General features: G+C 49.6%; 1 protein-coding gene across 1 annotated transcript in view; it reads right to left on the bottom strand.

The window, feature by feature from the left end:
• LOC147122474 (complexin-1) overlaps positions 1-17516 on the bottom strand; it is a 312708-nt gene that overhangs the window by 134841 nt on the left and 160351 nt on the right. The gene's annotated exons all lie outside the window — the stretch shown is intronic.

Below are 17516 nucleotides of genomic sequence, written 5' to 3'. Positions count from 1 at the left end.
TCGTAATAACTGATACATCGCGAGAATATCTTGGGCAAACTCGAGTGCGGTTACTTTCTGTTCTGGTTTGGAGGGTGATGATGGGGGGAGGGCGAGGGGTTGGGGGAGGGGGTTGGGGGAGAGGCCGATTGGGGGTCGGGGTGGGGGGGGATTAGGGGTGGGGGAGGGGGTTGGGGAGAGATCGATTGGGGTTCGGAGCGAGGGGGGGATTAGGGGTGGGGGTGGGGGGTGGTGGAGAGGCCGATTTGGGGTCGGGTTGGGGGGGGTTAGAGGTCGGAGTGGGGGGGAGATTAGGGGTGGGGGGGGCGGTTGGGGAGGGGGAGGGGGAGAGGCCGATCAGGGGTCGAGAGGACAGGTGGGGAAACTGCAGTGCCCTCTCCTCTTGTTGAAGGTTACCCCATAAGGAATGTGATGAGATTTCTTTCTCTGGCAAACAAAACATCAATCACCAGCTTGATAGGTCTTTGGACGGCAGATTGGCTGATGCTGCAGTCGCAGCTTGGAATGAGCTGGAAGCATAAGGTTGAAGGCTGAAGTGACCTTGACTGTGGATGACAGTGCAATGCCTGTGGTGGAATCTGTCGGTTAGATTCCAGCACACTGCACAGCTCGGAAACAGCCTCCAACTATAACGTGGTTTTTGCTGACCATTTCACCGATATCCATGGGGACGGGATGGGTGAGAATCCTCAGAACATTGGTACACACGGACAAATAGCTCCTGAAATTTCATGGGGATTCTCCTGATTTTCCACCATTTATTCAGAGAAATACTGGCAAACGCCCAGAGACAGGACGCAAGCTGCTGTTCACAGGGTGTCTCTGGGGCTTCCCAGTCTCCCACTGAAGGTACAGCTGGAGATCGGGAGGGTGCTTGTTGGAATTTCTAAGCCATACTTGGAGTAATAAGGACTGTGATGTCAGTAGAAAGCAGAATAAACAACATACACCTTCTAACTCGCATTAAACCCCAGGTTACTCACATCAAACTCCTTTATTACACACATTACACCCCCTTATTATGCACATTACACTCCCTGTTACTCATATCACATTCCTCATTACTCCCATACCATCACTCCCTTTATTACTCATAATACATCCCTCATTATTCACAAGAGACCGCTTATTAAAAATATTGGGGCAAGTACAGCCCCATGATTTGCACTAACATTGGCCACTTCGGGAATGACCTCTGGCATTGTTTTTAATCATTTTTGTTTCCTGTCGTTCTTTTATTCTTTTTTTAAACTTGTTCTTGTTTTGTTCCTTCATCTGTAAATATTGTTCTTTCTTACAATTGATGTGAGAATGAATTGCAAAGTCAGCAGAATGTTTTAAATGAATTATCACTTCATTGCTTGGTGTTTGAGGCTGATTTATACAGTACATCGTTCATGTCCCTGTCGGCCTTTATCTCGGGGGGTTGGAGCACCAAGGGCAGGAAGTGATGCTCCAGATGTACAGAGCCTTGGAGTCACCGCGTTCAGTTCTGGGCCCCGCCCCTCAGGAAGGAGATATTGGCCTTGGAGGGGGAGCAGCGCAGATTCACCAGAATGATACCGGGGGCTGCCCTCTGAAATGGCCTAGCAAGCCACTCAGTTGTAACAAACCGCCACAAGAAACAATAATAAGAATAAAACTGGACGGACTGTAAAGTCTGTGGGTTATATGGTGAATTAATACATAGACTACAAGAGTAACTTTAACAGGACTTTACTATTCGAAGGTCAGGGCGAATCTGCCCAATAAATCCTTACACAGCACTTATATACCGGTGTGGTCACCACCGGTATTACAGTATACAGTAGCCAAGATAAAGTAGTGCAACCCTTAAAATAGTTCTCTTAAAGGTGGAACATTACATACACTACAATCCTCCCTTTTTAGGTTAACAATATATACATATTCCCATTAATATAACATCTTAACATATATACAACTTTATGTGAAACAGTTCACAGATTCAGTCTCTCTGGAGGCTTCCGGACTCTGTCCGGATAACGCCTCGGTGGTGTAGTCGTTTTCGGTGGTGTAGTAGGTTCTTCTGGCAAGGTCGATTCGGCTTGAAGGACCGTTTCAGGTTCATCGGATTCCAGTATTACCGGATCGGAGGTAGATGCTCTGGGTATCTCTGCTTCAACATTAGACGTATAGAGTTGTGGAGTAGGTTGGGCTTTTGTGGATGATTCTATGATCTGGTCAACATGGCACCTTATTATGCTTTCACCAATGTCCACGGTATACATCAACAGTCCTAGCCTTTTTCCAATAGTTCCCGGCTGCCATTTCTCGGTACGGTAGTCCCGGGCCAAAACTTGTTGACCTATCTGAAAGGATCTAGTTGGCCTTTCATTCATGCCTTGAAATTGCCGGTTCTCTACGTCCCTTCTGACGTTTGGCTTAATCAAATCCAGCTGGCATCTTATTCTTCTATTGAAAAACATCATGGCGGGAGTTTGGTTTGTGACCGCATGTGTTGCATTCCTGTACGCCAACAAGAAGTTATCTACCTTATGTTGTAGATTTATGTCTTCATTACCCATGGCCTTTATGGCCTTCTTGAAGGTCTGGACAAACCTTTCAGCTAATCCATTGGTGGCGGGATGGTATGGGGCGGACGTATAGTGCTTGACCCCATTGCTTTTTAAGAATTTCCTGAATTCTTCGGACACAAATTGCGGTCCATTATCAGAACAGATCTGTTCCGGCAGCCCATTCCTGGCAAATATGGTCCTTAATACTGTGATGGTTTTTTCCGTGGTGGTGGAGGACATTTTTATTACCTCCGGCCACTTGGAGTGTGCATCCACCGCGATTAAAAACATTGAGTCCATAAATGGACCAGCAAAGTCGATATGTACCCTTTGCCATGGAGATGAGGGCCACTCCCATGGATGCAGAGGAGCTTGTGGTGGCGCGTTTTGGACCTTCTGGCATCCTAGACAGCTCTTGGTTATTTCTTCGATGTCTCCATCAATACCTGGCCACCACACAAACGCTCTGGCTAGGTTCTTCATTTTCACTCCACCCAGATGCCCCTCGTGAAGCTCCTTTAGTACTTTCTGCTGGAGTTTGGGTGGAATCACCATTCTAGATCCACACATCAAGGTTCCTCGGCACACTGACAGCTGTTCTCTTCTGTGCGAAAATGCTGGCAGCATTGGTTCGCCATGTACTGGCCATCCCTCCACCGTTAAATCGTAGACTCGTGAGAGAGTCGGGTCATTTCTTGTTTCCTTTTCGATCATGGAATTTGTTACTGGTAGACATTCCATTATGGTTGAGTGGAACATCTCCACTGGGTCCACTGTAGTCGCCTCTTCTTCCACTGGCAACGGTAGGCGCGATAACCCATCAGCATTTCCATGCTGTTTGGACCTTTTGTATTCGATGTCATATTGGTGTGCCCCTAGGAGAACGGACCACCTCTGTAGCCTTTGTGTGCTGTCATAGTGGAAACGGCCTTGTTAGGGTTGAATATGGACACCAACGGCTGGTGGTCTGTCAGCAATGTAAACTTCTTGCCCTGCAGGTAATGATTGAATTTCTTTACTCCCCACACAAGGCTGAGAGCCTCCCTATCTATCTGAGCATAATTTCACTCAGCGGAGGTCAATGATCGGGACGCAAATGCGACTGGCCTTTCCGAGCCATTTGGTAACTTGTGTGAGAGTACAGCTCCAATACCATAAGGGGAAGCATCACAAGCTAGACGAAGAGGTAGCGTTGGGTTGAAGTGAGCCAACACTTCCTCAGAGGTAATCAACGCCTTGCTTCTGCGAAAGGCCTTCTTACAGTCCTCGCTCCACTTCCATGGTACTTCTTTCCGCAACAAAGCATTCAGCGGATGCAGCACCGTGGATAGATTTGGCAGAAACTTATGGTAATAATTAATCAACCCCAGAAACGACCTCAACTGTGATACATTTTCCGGAGCGGGGGCCTTCACGACCGCTTCGATCTTGTCAGGTGACTTGTGCAGCCCCTCTTGGTCAATGACATGACCGCAGTACGAGATCCGTTTCTGGAAGAACTCACATTTCTGGCAATTAACTCGAAGGCCATATTCCTTCAACCTGGTGAGCACCAGTTTCAAATTTGTGAGGTGTTCCTCCTCGTCTTCTCCCGTAATCAGGATATCGTCCAAGTAACACTGAGTGCTTGGAATACCCTGTAAGACCTGCTCCATGGCCCTCTGCCAAATTGCTGGAGCCGAAGCTACTCCAAAAACCAGTCTATTATATCGATACAAGCCTCTGTGCGTGTTGATTGTGAGACACTGGCGTGACTCTTCCTCGACCTCCATCTGTAAATATGCTTGTGCCAGGTCTATCTTGGTGAAGTGTTTCCCGCCAGACAATGAAGCAAAGATATCCTCAATCCGCGGAAGCGGGTATTGTACCGTGTGAAGCACCGGATTAACTGTGATCTTGAAGTCTCCGCAGATGCGGACCTTCCCCGGTCCCCCTGGCTTGCTACTTGATGAAGACTTCATGACGGGAACAATGGGCGTGGCCCACTCACTCCAGTCCACCTTCGACAGTACCCCTGCACGTTCAAGCTCTTCCAGTTCTGCCTCCACAGCAGGTCGTATCGCGTAAGGTACCGATCTGGCTTTGAAAAATTTTGGGCTTGCATGTTCTGCAATCTTGATTTTTGCCTTAATTCCTCTCAGTGTTCCCAGTCCCTGCTGGAATACCTCTTTAGCCTCGTCCAATATTCTGGACAACCGTTCAGGTTTGACATCTTTCTTTCCGAAATCTACCGTCATTGTGTTTAGTGAGTGCCAGCCTATCTTTATTTTCCTGATCCACTCCCGTCCCAGAAGTGGTGGACCTCCCTCGGGTAGTACATATAAGTCCATTCCTTGGTGATCTTTGCCCTTGTGTCTCACCTTGACTTTTATCTTTCCGATGGGGTATACTTTATGCCCCGTGTATGTCTGCAATACTATCTCCGTATCCCGTAGGGGAATATGTTTGAATAACTTTTTGTAATCTCGTTTATTCATGACCGTCAACGCCGATCCGGTGTCCACTTCCATCTTCACTTGGACTTTTGCAATCTGCAGTGTGACCCAGATAGTTTGTCGGTCAGCTTCTTTACTCACATTGTGAATCCTCAGACTACCCAGTTCCTTGCTGTTGGGGTCTGAATCCGAATTCAGTTCATCTGGACTCTTCACAGTCACCTTATGTACCTTTCTGTACTTCTTCTGCGGTGACTTATTGTTGCTGGTCTTCTTTCCTGACCGGCATACTTTAGCTATGTGACCAAGTTTGCCACATTTTCTACATTCCCGGTTTTTAAACCAGCATTGGTTCTGGTCGTGTGTTGTCTTCCCACAACGGTAACATTTCGTTGTACCCGAAGTCATTTGATCCACACTGAGTACCGCTGTCTTCAGCTGCATTTCCGCCGTGCCTCTCGCTGCGGCTTCGTGCGATGCTGCAATAAGGACAGCCTTATCAAGTGTAAGATCGTTCTCTTCGAGCAGTCGCTTTTGTGTTCCTTCCTTCGACATCCCGCACACGAACTTGTCTCTCAGTGCCTCTGTCAGATTTACCCCAAACTGACAGTCTTTTGCTAGCCTACGCAGTTCAACCAGGTACTCCGCGTTGCTTTCCTCCTTTAGTTGCGTTCTCCCGTAAAATTTAGTTCGTTCCGCTAACATCAGCGGTGTGGGGTTCACATGATCCTTCAGGACAGCAACAATATTAGCGAAAGACTGATCCACCGGTTTAGCTGGTGATAGAAGATGCTTCAATAACCCGTATGTCTTCGCACTCATTGAGTTTAGTAAGGTCAGAGCTTTATCATAATTTGCTATCTTATTGACCTTACAATATATCTCGATGCGTTCTACATACGTGGTCCAATCTTCCACATCAGAATCGAATTCGTTGATGTTGCCATGCTTAGGCATCTTCACAATCTTCCTGAGAAACAACAACGAAATTTTTCTTTAACTTTTTTTTTTCCAAAAATGGCGGTTTCCCGCGCTTGTCTTCTTCCCCCGCCCACTTTCAAAATGGCGGTTTCCCGCTCCTGTCTTCTTCTCCGCCTACTGGCGGGAGGGGTAAGCTTTTCCCTCGGGCGACGACCGCTGGCTTTCGGGGTTCGCAGCCTGCGCGCCGGCTTCAGTGCGTTCTTTGTTCCCTTTTCTCGGCAGGGCAACCGGCGCTGGGGACAACCCGTTGACGGCGAACAGTTCCAGCCGCTGGCTGAATCTCCTCGGTCTCCCTCGCTCGGCTCTGTCTCTCCCGCTCGCTCGGGCTCTGTCTCTCCCTCAGCGGCTTCCAATCGCGCCTCCCAGCCCTCTCGCAGTCCGGTCCTTTCCTCCCCCGGCTGCGGCTGAGTTCTCCGCGGTTTCTTATTTTTATTTCTTCCCGCGCCTTACGATCCCGGTCGCAGCGCCTCGCGGCCTCGGTAGCTGCCCGGCCTTTCGCCGGTCGCGGTCGAGCTGTCTCACGACGCTGTTGCGTCTCCCAGCCCGCTTGTAGCCCGGTCTCTCACACCGGCTGCGTTCCCGCTGGTAGCCCGGTCTCTCACACCGGCTGCGTTCCCGCTTGCACCGTGGCTTCCGTGCCCCATGCTGCCCCAGTCTCAGCGCCTCTGGGCCCGACTTCTGTCCGGCTCCTTTCCCCCCCCGACCGTGGTCGAGTTCACCGCCCTTCCTCCGTTCTTTTTTTTTATTTTCCCCCTACTCACAGTCAACGTGGCCGACTTGCTTCTCGTGGCTGATCGGCTCAGTCACCACTGTGGCAGAAGGGACGATCACTGCCTGTTGCTGATGGAAGGCTTCGTGTCTGAATTCTTCCTTCTTCCTTGCTCTGCAGACTCGAGTCTTCTCTCAGCAGAATGACGAGGGCGGGTGCCTCCTCTCGACGCTCGTTAACTGCTTCGGATGTATCGCTGCCGCAGGGTAAGATCGAACTCGTCGCCACTGTAAAGTCTGTGGGTTATATGGTGAATTAATACACAGACTACAAGAGTAACTTTAACAGGACTTTACTATTCGAAGGTCAGGGCGAATCTGCCCAATAAATCCTTACACAGCACTTATATACCGGTGTGGTCACCACCGGTATTACAGTATACAGTAGCCAAGATAAAGTAGTGCAACCCTTAAAATAGTTCTCTTAAAGGTGGAACGTTACATACACTACACGGACCACCCGGCATTGACCTCGGCACCGGCTATGGACACGGCAATGGCACACCCAGCCCAGTCGACCCTGCAAAGTCCTCCTCACCAACATCTGGGGACTTGTGCCAAAATTGGGAGAGCTGTCCCACAGACTAGTCAAGCAACAGCCTGACATAGTCATACTCACAGAATCATGCCTTTCAGCCAATGTCCTCAACTCCTCTATCACCATCCCTGGGTACGTCCTGTCCCACCGGCAGGACAGACCCACCAGGGGTGGCGGCACAGTGGTATACAGTCGGGAAGGAGTGGCCCTGGGAGTCCTCAACATTGACTCCAGACCCTATGAAGTCTCATGGCTTCAGGTCAAGTATGGGCAAGGAAACCTCCTGCTGATTACCACCTACCGCCCTCCCTCAGCTGATGAATCAGTACTCCTCTATGTTGAACACCACTTGGAAGAAGCACTGAGAGTAGCAAGGGCACAGAATGTACTCTGGGTGGGGGACTTCAATGTCCATCACAAAGAGCGGCTCGGTAGGACCACTACTGACCGAGCTGGCCGAGTCCTGAAGGACATAGCTGCCAGTCTGGGCCTGCGACAGGTGGTGAGAGAACCAACACAAGGGAAAAACCTACTTGACCTCATCCTCACCAATCTACCTGTCACAGATGCATCAGTCCATAACAGCATTGGAGGCTCCATGAATATCCCCATCCTCAATGATGGTGGAGCCCAACATGAGTGCAAAAGACAAGGCTGAAGCTTTTGCAACCATCTTCAGCCAGAAGTGCCAAGTGGATGATCCATATCAGCCTACTCCTGAGGTCCCCACCATCACAAAAGTCAGTCTTCAGCCAATTCGATTCACTCCACATGATATCAAGAAACGGCTGAGCACACTGGATACAGCAAAGGCTATGGGCCCTGACAACATCGTGCTGAAGACTTGTGCTCCAGAACTAGCCGCGCCTCTAGCCAAGCAGTTCCAGTACAGCTACAACATTGGCATCTATCCGACAATGTGGAAAACTGCCCAGGTATGTCCTGTCCACAAAAAGCAGGACAAATCCAATCCGGCCAATTACCTCCCCATCAGTCTACTCTCAATCATCAGCAAAGTGATGGAAGGTGTCATTGATAGTGCTATCAAGCGGCACTTACTCACCATTAACTTGCTCACTGATGCCCAGTTTGGGTTCCGCCAGGACCACTCGGCTCCCGACCTCATTACAGCCTTGGTCCAAAAATGGACAAAGGAGCTGAATTCCAGAGTTGAGGTGAGAGTGACTGTCCTTGACATCAAGGCAGTATTGAACCGAGTGTGGCATCAAGGAGCCCTAGTAAAACTGAAGTCAATGGGAATCGGGGGGAAAACTCTCCACTGGCTGGAGTCATACCTAGCGCAAAGGAAGATGGTTGTGGTGGTTGAAGGTCAATCAGCTCAACCCCAGGACATCACTGCAGGAGTTCCTCAGGGCAGTGTCCTAGGCCCAACCATCTTCAGCTGCTTCATCAATGACCTTCCCTCCAACATAAGGTCAGAAATGGGGATGTTCACTGATGACTGCACAGTGTTCAGTGCCATTCGCAACTCCTCAGATAATGAAGCAGTCTATGCCCGCATGCAACAAGGCCTGGACAACATCCAGGCTTAAGCTGAAAAGTGGCAGGCAACAGTCATGTCACACAAGTGCCAGATGATGACTATCTCCAACAAGCGGAGGCGGCAGCGGCGGTGCGGACCTGCGAGGGACGAGGCTGAGCGGCGGTTTAAAAAGGGCGCCAGAGTTCAGGTGGGGCCCCACAGCAGCAGCAGAGGCAGCGGCGGTGGTGTGGACCTGCGAGGGACGAGGCTGAGCAGCGGTTTAAAAAGGGCGCCAGAGTTCAGGTGAGGCCCCACAGCAGCAGCGGAGGCAGCGGCGGCAGTGCGGACCTGCGAGGGACAAGGCTGAGCGGCGGTTTAAAAGCGGCTCTGAGACCAGGTAGGCTTACTAATCTGCAGTCTCCGAGCTCAGAGGGAGGGAGAGAAGTAAAAAGTAATTGAAGTGTGATGTCACCAGAAAGCAGGTAGGTGATTGGTTGGTGAGTATTTCTCTCTTTTTAAACTTTAACTCTGTGGTTTATAGTTACTGAGATCTCTCTGGTGTAGCGGGGACTGTTGGTAAACCATTTAACTGTAGTGTAATTAGTGGGATTGATTGATTTAATTTAATTTCAATTAATTAAAGGGTAAGTCATGTCAGGACAGCCCGGCCACGTGGTATGCTCCCCCGGCGATATGTGGGAACTCAGGGACACTTCCTGTGTCCCTGACAACTACGTGTGCAGGAAGTGCATCCAGCTGCAGCTACTGACAGACCGCATTGTGGCGCTGGAGCTGCGATTGGATGCATACTGGAGCATTCACGATGCTCGGGACGTCGTGAATAGCACATTTACGGAGTTTGACACACCGCAGGTAGAGGTTGGACAGGCAGAAAGGGAAGGGGTGACCAACAGGCAGAGTACTAAGCGCAGGCAGGTAGTGCAGGGGTCCCCTGTGGACATCCCCCTCTCAAACAGATACATCACTTTGAGTACTGTTGGGGGGGATAGCTTATCAGAGGAAAGCAGCAGCAGCCAACTTCCTGGCACCAGGGGTGGCTCTGCTGCACAGGACGGGAGGAAAAAGAGGGGTAGAGCTATAGTAATAGGGGATTCTATAGTAAGAGGAATAGCTAGGCGTTTCTGCGGCCGCAAACAAGACTCCAGGATGGTGTGTTGCCTCCCTGGTGCAAGGGTCAAGGATGTCTCAAGCGGCTGCAGAACAGCTTGGAAGGGGAGGGTGAACAGCCAGTTGTCGTGGTGCATATAGGTACCAACGATATAGGTTAAAACTGGGATGAGGTCCTAAAAGCTGAATATAGGGAGTTAGGAGGTAAATTAAAAAATAGGACCTCAAAGGTAGTAATCTCAGGATTGCTACCAGTGCCACATGCTAGTCAGAGTAGAAATAGAAGGATACTTCAGATGAATACGTGGCTAGAGGAATGGTGCCAGGGGGAGGGATTCAAGTTCCTGGGACATTGGAACCGGTTCTGGGGGAGGTGGGACCAGTTCAAACCGGACGGTTTGCACCTGGGCAGGGCTGGAACCGATGTCCCAGGGGGAGTGTTTGCTAGTGCTCTGGGGGAGGGTTTAAACTAAAATGGCAGGGGGTTGGGAACCTGAGCAGGGAGACAGAGGAAAGGGAAACAAGGATAAAAGCAAAAGATAGGAAGGAGAAAAACAAAAGTGGCAGTCAGAGAAATCAACGGTTTAAATCAAACATGGCCACAGTAAATAATAATTCTAATAGGTCTAAGAGCATTAAAAAAACAAGCCTGAAGGCTTTGTGTCTTAATGCGAGGAGCATTCATAATAAGGTGGATGAATGGGCTGCGCAAATAGAGGTAAACGAATATGATTTGGTTGGGATTACGGAAATGTGGCTCAAGGATGGCCAAGGCTGGGAACTCAACATCCAGGGGTATTCGATATTCAGGAAAGATAGGCAAAAAGGAAAGGGAGGTGGGGTAGCATTACTGGTTAAAGAAGGGATTAACACAATTGTAAGGAAGGATATTAGCTCTGATGATGTGGAATCTGTATGGGTAGAATTGAGAAATACCAAGGGACAGGAAACGTTAGTGGGAGTGGTATATAGACCTCCAAACAGTAAGGCGGAGGTTGGGGATGGCATTAAAAGGGAAATTAAAGAAGCGTGCAATAAGGGCACAGCACTCATCATGGGTGACTTTAATCTACATATAGATTGGGCTAACCAAATTAGTAACAATTCTGTGGAGGATGAATTCCTGGAGTGTTTACGGGATGGTTTCCTGGACCAATATGTTGACGAATCAACCAGAGATCAGGCTTAGGCTGGGTATTATGTAACGAGAAAGGATTAATTAGCAATCTTGTTGTACGAGGCCCCCTGGGTCAGAGCGATCATAATATGATCGAATTCTTCATTAAGATGGAGAATGAAGTAGTTGACTCAGAGACTAGGGTCCTAAATTTAAATAAAGGAAACTACGATGGTCTGGGGCGCGAGTTGGATAGGATTGATTGGGCAATGTCACTCAAAGGGATAGGCAATGGCAAACATTCAAAGACCACATGGATGAACTACAGAATTTGTTCATCCCAGTTTGGCATAAAAATAAAACACAAAAGGTGACTCAACTGTGGCTAACAAGGGAAATTAGGGATAGCATAAGATCCAAGGAGAGGACATATAAATTGGCCAGAAAAAGCAATAATCCTGAGGATTGGGAGCAGTTTAGGATTCAACAAAGGAGGACAAAGGGATTAATTAAGAGGGGAAAATAGAGTATGAGAGTAAGCTTTCAGGGAACATAAAAACTGACTGTAAAAGCTTTTATAGATATGTGAAGAGAAAAAGATTGGTGAAGTCAAGCGTAGGTCCCTTGCAGTCAGAATCAGGGGAATTTATAATGGGGAACAAAGAAATGGCAGACCAACTAAATACATATTTTGCTTCTGTCTTCACAAAGGAGGACACAAATAACCTCCCAGAGATGCTGGGGAACATAGGGTCTGATGAAAGGGTGGAACTGAAAGAAATCAGTATTTGTAGGGAAATGGTGTTAGGGAAATTGATGGGACTGAAGGCCGATAAATCCCCAGGGCCTGATAATCTACATCCTAGGGTACTTAAGGAAGTGGCCCTAGAAATAGTAGATGCATTGCTGATCATCTTCCAGAACTCAATAGACTCTGGAACAGTACCCATGGATTGGAGGGTAGCTAATGTTACCCCACTATTCAAAAAAGGTGGTAGAGAGAAAATGGGGAACTACAGACCGGTAAGCCTGACATCGGTAGTGGGGAAAATGCTAGAGTCCATTATAAAAGATGTAACAGCAGAGCACTTGGAAAACAGTGACCGGATCAGACAAAGTCAACATGGATTTACAAAAGGAAAATCGTGCTTGACTAATCTACTGGAATTTTTTGAGGATGTAACTGGTAAAATAGATAAGGGAGAACCAGTGGATGTGGTGGCCCCGATTTTCGGCTTGTGTGGGAAATGGTTGGGTTTCCCCGAATGTGGGGTTTCTGACACACATAAAAAAGTGTCAGCCAGCTCCACGCAATTTTCCCTCAAGTGGCCAATTAATTCCCAGCATGTGGGAAGCCTTGCTAATTGTCCAATTCGAGTCAGAAATCCCCACATTATGATGTCATCATTCGTGGTGCTTTCAAAGTGTCCAGCAAGCTTCTCCACCTCTGCAGGCTTCTCAACCACTCTTGCACAATGGCAGAGGAGCCTGCACCAGCTGCTGCCAGTGGCAGAGGCCGAGCTGCCTTCAAATTCGACGAGGCTTCGCTGCAGGCATTATTGGATGGGGTTAGGGCCCACAGGGAGGTCCTCTTCCCTAGCTCAGGGAGGAAGAGGCCTCCCACTGAGACCAATGCTGCATGGATGCAGGTGTCAGCAGATGCCAACTCGCTGGGAGTCACCAGAAGAACCTTGGCATTACATCTCTAATTCCTTCCTTAACTCCCCCACAGTTCCACCCAGAGCCCCCGTCCTCACTGGAGGAGGAAGAGGCTGTGCAGCCAGACTCCTCAGAGGAAGCTCCAACCTCTGAGGGCGCAGTGTCAGCAGAAGTAAGCGCACCCAGCACCAGCGCAGACACTCACACCTCGGGGGAACCTTCGGGACATAGAGTAGTGTTGTCACCTGGTGTTTCACATCTCACAAGTGAGCCTCAGCAGATTCTGGAGACAGGGACAGCAGTGGAGAGTCCTCATCGGAGGGCGCAGGACTCTGCCAGCTCAGCTCAGCTGTGCTGCATGTTGACCCTCTGCCTCTGGGTCCATCCGCAAGAGAAGAGGTGATGGATCTCCATGCACAGATGCAGGAGTCTCTGGCAGGTTTTGTCTCCAGGGTCGCTGCGAGTGTGGAGTGAATGGAGGAGTCCATAGCGACCATGAGCAGAGCCTTTGTGGAGTCATTGGCGCATGAACGCATCACCATGGAAAGGTTGGCAACCTCCATGGAGGAGATAACTCGCCAGGGCATGGAAAACATGGTGAGTGCTCATAAGAGAATGACATCGCTTGAGGAGCGTTGGCCATCTGTTGAACAGAGAAACCAGACCTTCATGGAAGTCCTTCTGAGTAGGACTGCCAGTGCAGAAACGGGTCCCCATGGCCCCCTAAAGCGCAGCAAGGTGCTCTCAAGCCACTTCCAAGCGCTGGCCCCTTCTGGCCTGTGCAGCTTCAGGTGAGTGAGCAGCAGCCTGGTGCTCCTGGTGCTCATCCTGCTGTTCCTGGTTCTGCTGCTGCCGCCTCTGCTGCTGGAGATCCTCTAATGGCAAGAAGGGAAGGAAAAAAAGGCGTCCCATGCTTCTCGTAGATGCCTCCGCTGAGGAAGCGCTGAGTGAGGGTGGCGAGAAGGGCTTCCCAGGAGATTGCATTGGAGAAGTGTGTGAGGCTCCAACCTTCCACAGCTGTGCCCAAGCCTTGAAGAAGTAGCCCCAAACCTGCAACAACAAGGTCCTTCAACATACAAGTGCTGGCCCTTTAAATCGCAGCTTCTCCGATTGACCTGCAGCTGACAGCAAGCAAGCCGGCAAGCTTCACGCCAGGTCTCAGCAGCGGGGTTCCCCGCAGGCGGGTTTGATGTGGGGAAAGCCCCAAAATTGCAACGGCCCCGGAATAACTACCTCAACAAGGAGATAATTGGTCATTAGTGCTCCGACGACCAGTCCCGCCAGCGGCGGCCGGGACTGAAGCGGCGGCTGGGGAAACGGCGGTCCAGAAGTCATAGAGTCATAGAGTCATAGAGTTTTACAGCACAGAAAGAGGCCCTTCGGCCCATCGTGTCTGCGCCGCCCATCCATCCCTGTCCAATCTAATCCCATTTTCCAGCATTTGGTCCATAGCCTTGTATGCAATGGCATTTCAAGTGCTCATCCAAATGCTTCTTGAATGTTGTGAGGGTTCCTGCCTCCACCACCCTTTCAGGCATTGAGTTCCACATTCCAACCACCCTCTGGGTGAAAAAGTTCCTCCTCAAATCCCCTCTAAATCTCCTGCCCCTTACCCTGAATCTATGCCCCCTTGTTATTGACCCCCCCACTAAGGGGAAAAGTTCCTCTTTATCTACCCTATCTATGCCCCTCATTATTTTGTACACCTCAATCAGGTCCCCCCTCAGCCTTCTCTGCTCCAAGGAAAACAACTCCAGCCTGTCCAGCCTCTCTTCATAGCTGAGGCGCTCCATCCCAGGTAACATCCTGGTGAATCTTCTCTGCACCCTCTCCAAAGCAATCACATCCTTCCTATAGTGAGGCGACCAGAACTGCACACAGTACTCCAGCTGTGGCCTCACCAGCGTTTTGTACAGCTCCATCATAACCTCCCTGCTCTTATATTCTATGCCTCGGCTAATGAAGGCAAGTATCCCATATGCCTTTTTAACCACCTTATCTACCTGCTCCGCTGCCTTCAGGGATCTATGTACATGTACACCAAGGTCCCTCTGACCCTCTGTACTTCCTAGGGTCCTACCACTCATTGTGTATTCCCTTGCCTTATTTGTCCGTCCAAAATGCATCACCTCGCACTTTTCAGGGTTAAATTCCATTTGCCACTTTTCCGCCCATCTGACCAACCCGTTTATATCGTCCTGTAGCCGGAGGCTTTCCTCCTCGCAATTTACCACCCCACCAATTTTCGTGTCATCTGCGAACTTACTGATCATACCTTTTACATTTTCATCCAAATCATTTATGTAGATCACAAACAATAAGGGACCCAGCACCGATCCCTGAGGTACCCCACTAGACACAGGCTTCCAGTCACAAAAGCAACCTTCGATCATCACCCTCTGCCTCCTGCCACTCAGCCAGTTTAGGATCCAACGCGCCAAGGCACCCTGGATCCCATGGGCTCTTACCTTCTTGACCAGTCTCCTATGCGGGACTTTGTCGGACGGGGTGGGGAATCAGGCGGGGGGGGGGGGTCCCGACCCGCTTTTTCACCGATTTTCGGCCCCCGGCCGCATGAAAAGCCACCTGACAGCGGCCAGAAAATTGACCCTGGTGTATCTGGACTTTCAGAAGGCCTTCGATAAGGTCCCGCATAAGAGATTAGCGTGTAAAGTTAAGGCACATGGGATTGGGGGCAAGGTACTGACTTGGATAGAGAACTGGTTGGCAGACAGGAAGCAAAGAGTTGGAATAAACGGGTCTTTTTCCAAGTGGCAGACAGTGACTAGTGGGGTACCGCAGGGATCGGTCCTTGGACCCCAGCTATTCACAATATATATAAATGATCTGGACAAGGGAACTAGATGTAATATCTCCAAATTTGCAGACGACACAAAGCTGGGTGGGCGTGTGTGCTGTGAGGAGGATGTCGAGAAACTACAGGATGATTTGGACATGTTGGGTGATTGGGCAGAAACATGACAGATGCAAAATAACGTGGATAAATGTGAGGTTATCCACTTTGGTGACAAAAACAGGAAGGCAGATTATTATCTAAATGGCAATAGATTGGGAGAAGGGGAAGTGCAACGAGACCTGGGTGTCCTTGTGCACCAGTCGCTGAAGCATGCAGGTGCAGCAGGCGGTTAAGAAGGCAAATGCTATGTTGGCCTTCGTAGCGAGAGGGTTTGAGTACAGGAACAAGGATGTCTTGCTGCAGTTGTACAGGGCCTTGGTGAGACCACATCTTGAGTATTGTGTGCAGTTTTGGTCGCCTTATCTGAGGAAGGATGTTCTTGCCATGGAAGGAGTTCAGCGAAGATTCACCAGGCTGATACCTGGGATGGCAGGAATGACGTATGAGGAGAGATTGGGTCGATTGGACTTGTACTCGCTGGAGTTTAGAAGAATGAGAGGTGATCTCATTGAAACTTATAAAATTCTGACAGGACTGGACAGACTAGATGCAGGAAGGATGTTCCCGATGGTCGAGGAGTCCAGAACCAGGGGTCACAGTCTAAGGATAAGGGGTAAGCCATTTAAGACAGAAATGAGGAGGAATTTCTTCACCCAGAGAGTGGTGAACCTGTGGAACTCCCTACCACAGAAGGCGGTGGAGGCCAGTTCATTAAATATATTCAAGAAGGAGTTGGATATATTTCTTAAGGCTAAAGGGATCAAGGGTTATGGGGAGAAAGCAGGGACCGGGTACTGAATTTGGATGATCAGCCATGATCGCATTGAATGGCAGAGCAGGCTCGAGGGGCCGAATGGCCTACTCCTGCTCCTATCTTCTATGTTTCTATGTTTCTAACCACCGCCCCTTGACATACAACGGCATTACCATCGCCGAATCCCCCACCATCAACATCCTGGGGGTCACCATTGACCAGAAACTTAACTGGACCAGCCACATAAATACTGTGGCAACAAGAGCAGGTCAGAGGCTGGGTATTCTGCGGTGAGTGTCTCACCTCCTGACTCCCCAAAGCCATTCCACCATCTACAAGGCACAAGTCAGGAGTGTGATGAAATACCCTCCACTTGCCTGGATGAGTGCAGCTCCAACAACACTCAAGAAGCTCGACACCATCCAGGACAAAGCAGCCCACTTGATTGGCACCCCATCCACCACCTTAAACATTCACTCCCTCCACCACCGGCGCACCGTGGCTGCAGTGTGTACCATCTACAAGATGCACTGCAGCAACTCGCCAAGGCTTCTTCGGCAGCACCTCCCAAACCTGCGACCTCTTCCACCTAGAAGGACAAGGGCAGCAGGTGCATGGGAACACCATCACCTCCAAGTTCCCCTCCAAGTCACACACCATCCTGACTTGGAAGTATATCACCGATCCTTCATCGTCGCTGGGTCAAAATCCTGGAACTTCCTCCCTAACAGCACTGTGGGAGCACCTTCACCACACGGACTGCAGCGGTTCAAGAAGGCAGCTCACCACCACCTTCTCAAGGGCAACTAGGGATGGGCAATAAATGCTGGTCTTGCCAGCGATGCCCACATCCCATGAATACATTTTTTTTAAAGGGTTAAATTATGAGATAACAACAGAAAATGCTGGAAACACTCAGCAGGCCAGGCAGCATCCATGGAGAGAGAAACAGAGTTAACGTTTCAGGTCTGGGACCCTTCATCAGAACTGTAAAAAGCTGGAGATGTAACAGATATTAAGCAGGTTCAGAGACAGGGGCGGGGGGAGGAATTGAAGAAATATACTGTACTTAGGTAAGAGGCAGGAAAGATAAAATGTTGCAAATGGGAATGGCAAAAATCATACAGCATGAAAAATGGGGGCAGGATTATTGTCTGAAATTGTTGAACTCCCAAGGCGCTGCACAGTATTTTAAGACA

The sequence above is a fragment of the Somniosus microcephalus genome, chromosome 2 (assembly GCF_052327205.1).
Source record: "Somniosus microcephalus isolate GS21.2 chromosome 2, FLI_Smic_1.0, whole genome shotgun sequence".
In the NCBI taxonomy this organism is placed as follows: domain Eukaryota; kingdom Metazoa; phylum Chordata; class Chondrichthyes; order Squaliformes; family Somniosidae; genus Somniosus; species Somniosus microcephalus.
Note: the sequence above shows the minus strand (reverse complement) of the source record. Positions and strands in the feature narration are given on the sequence as shown.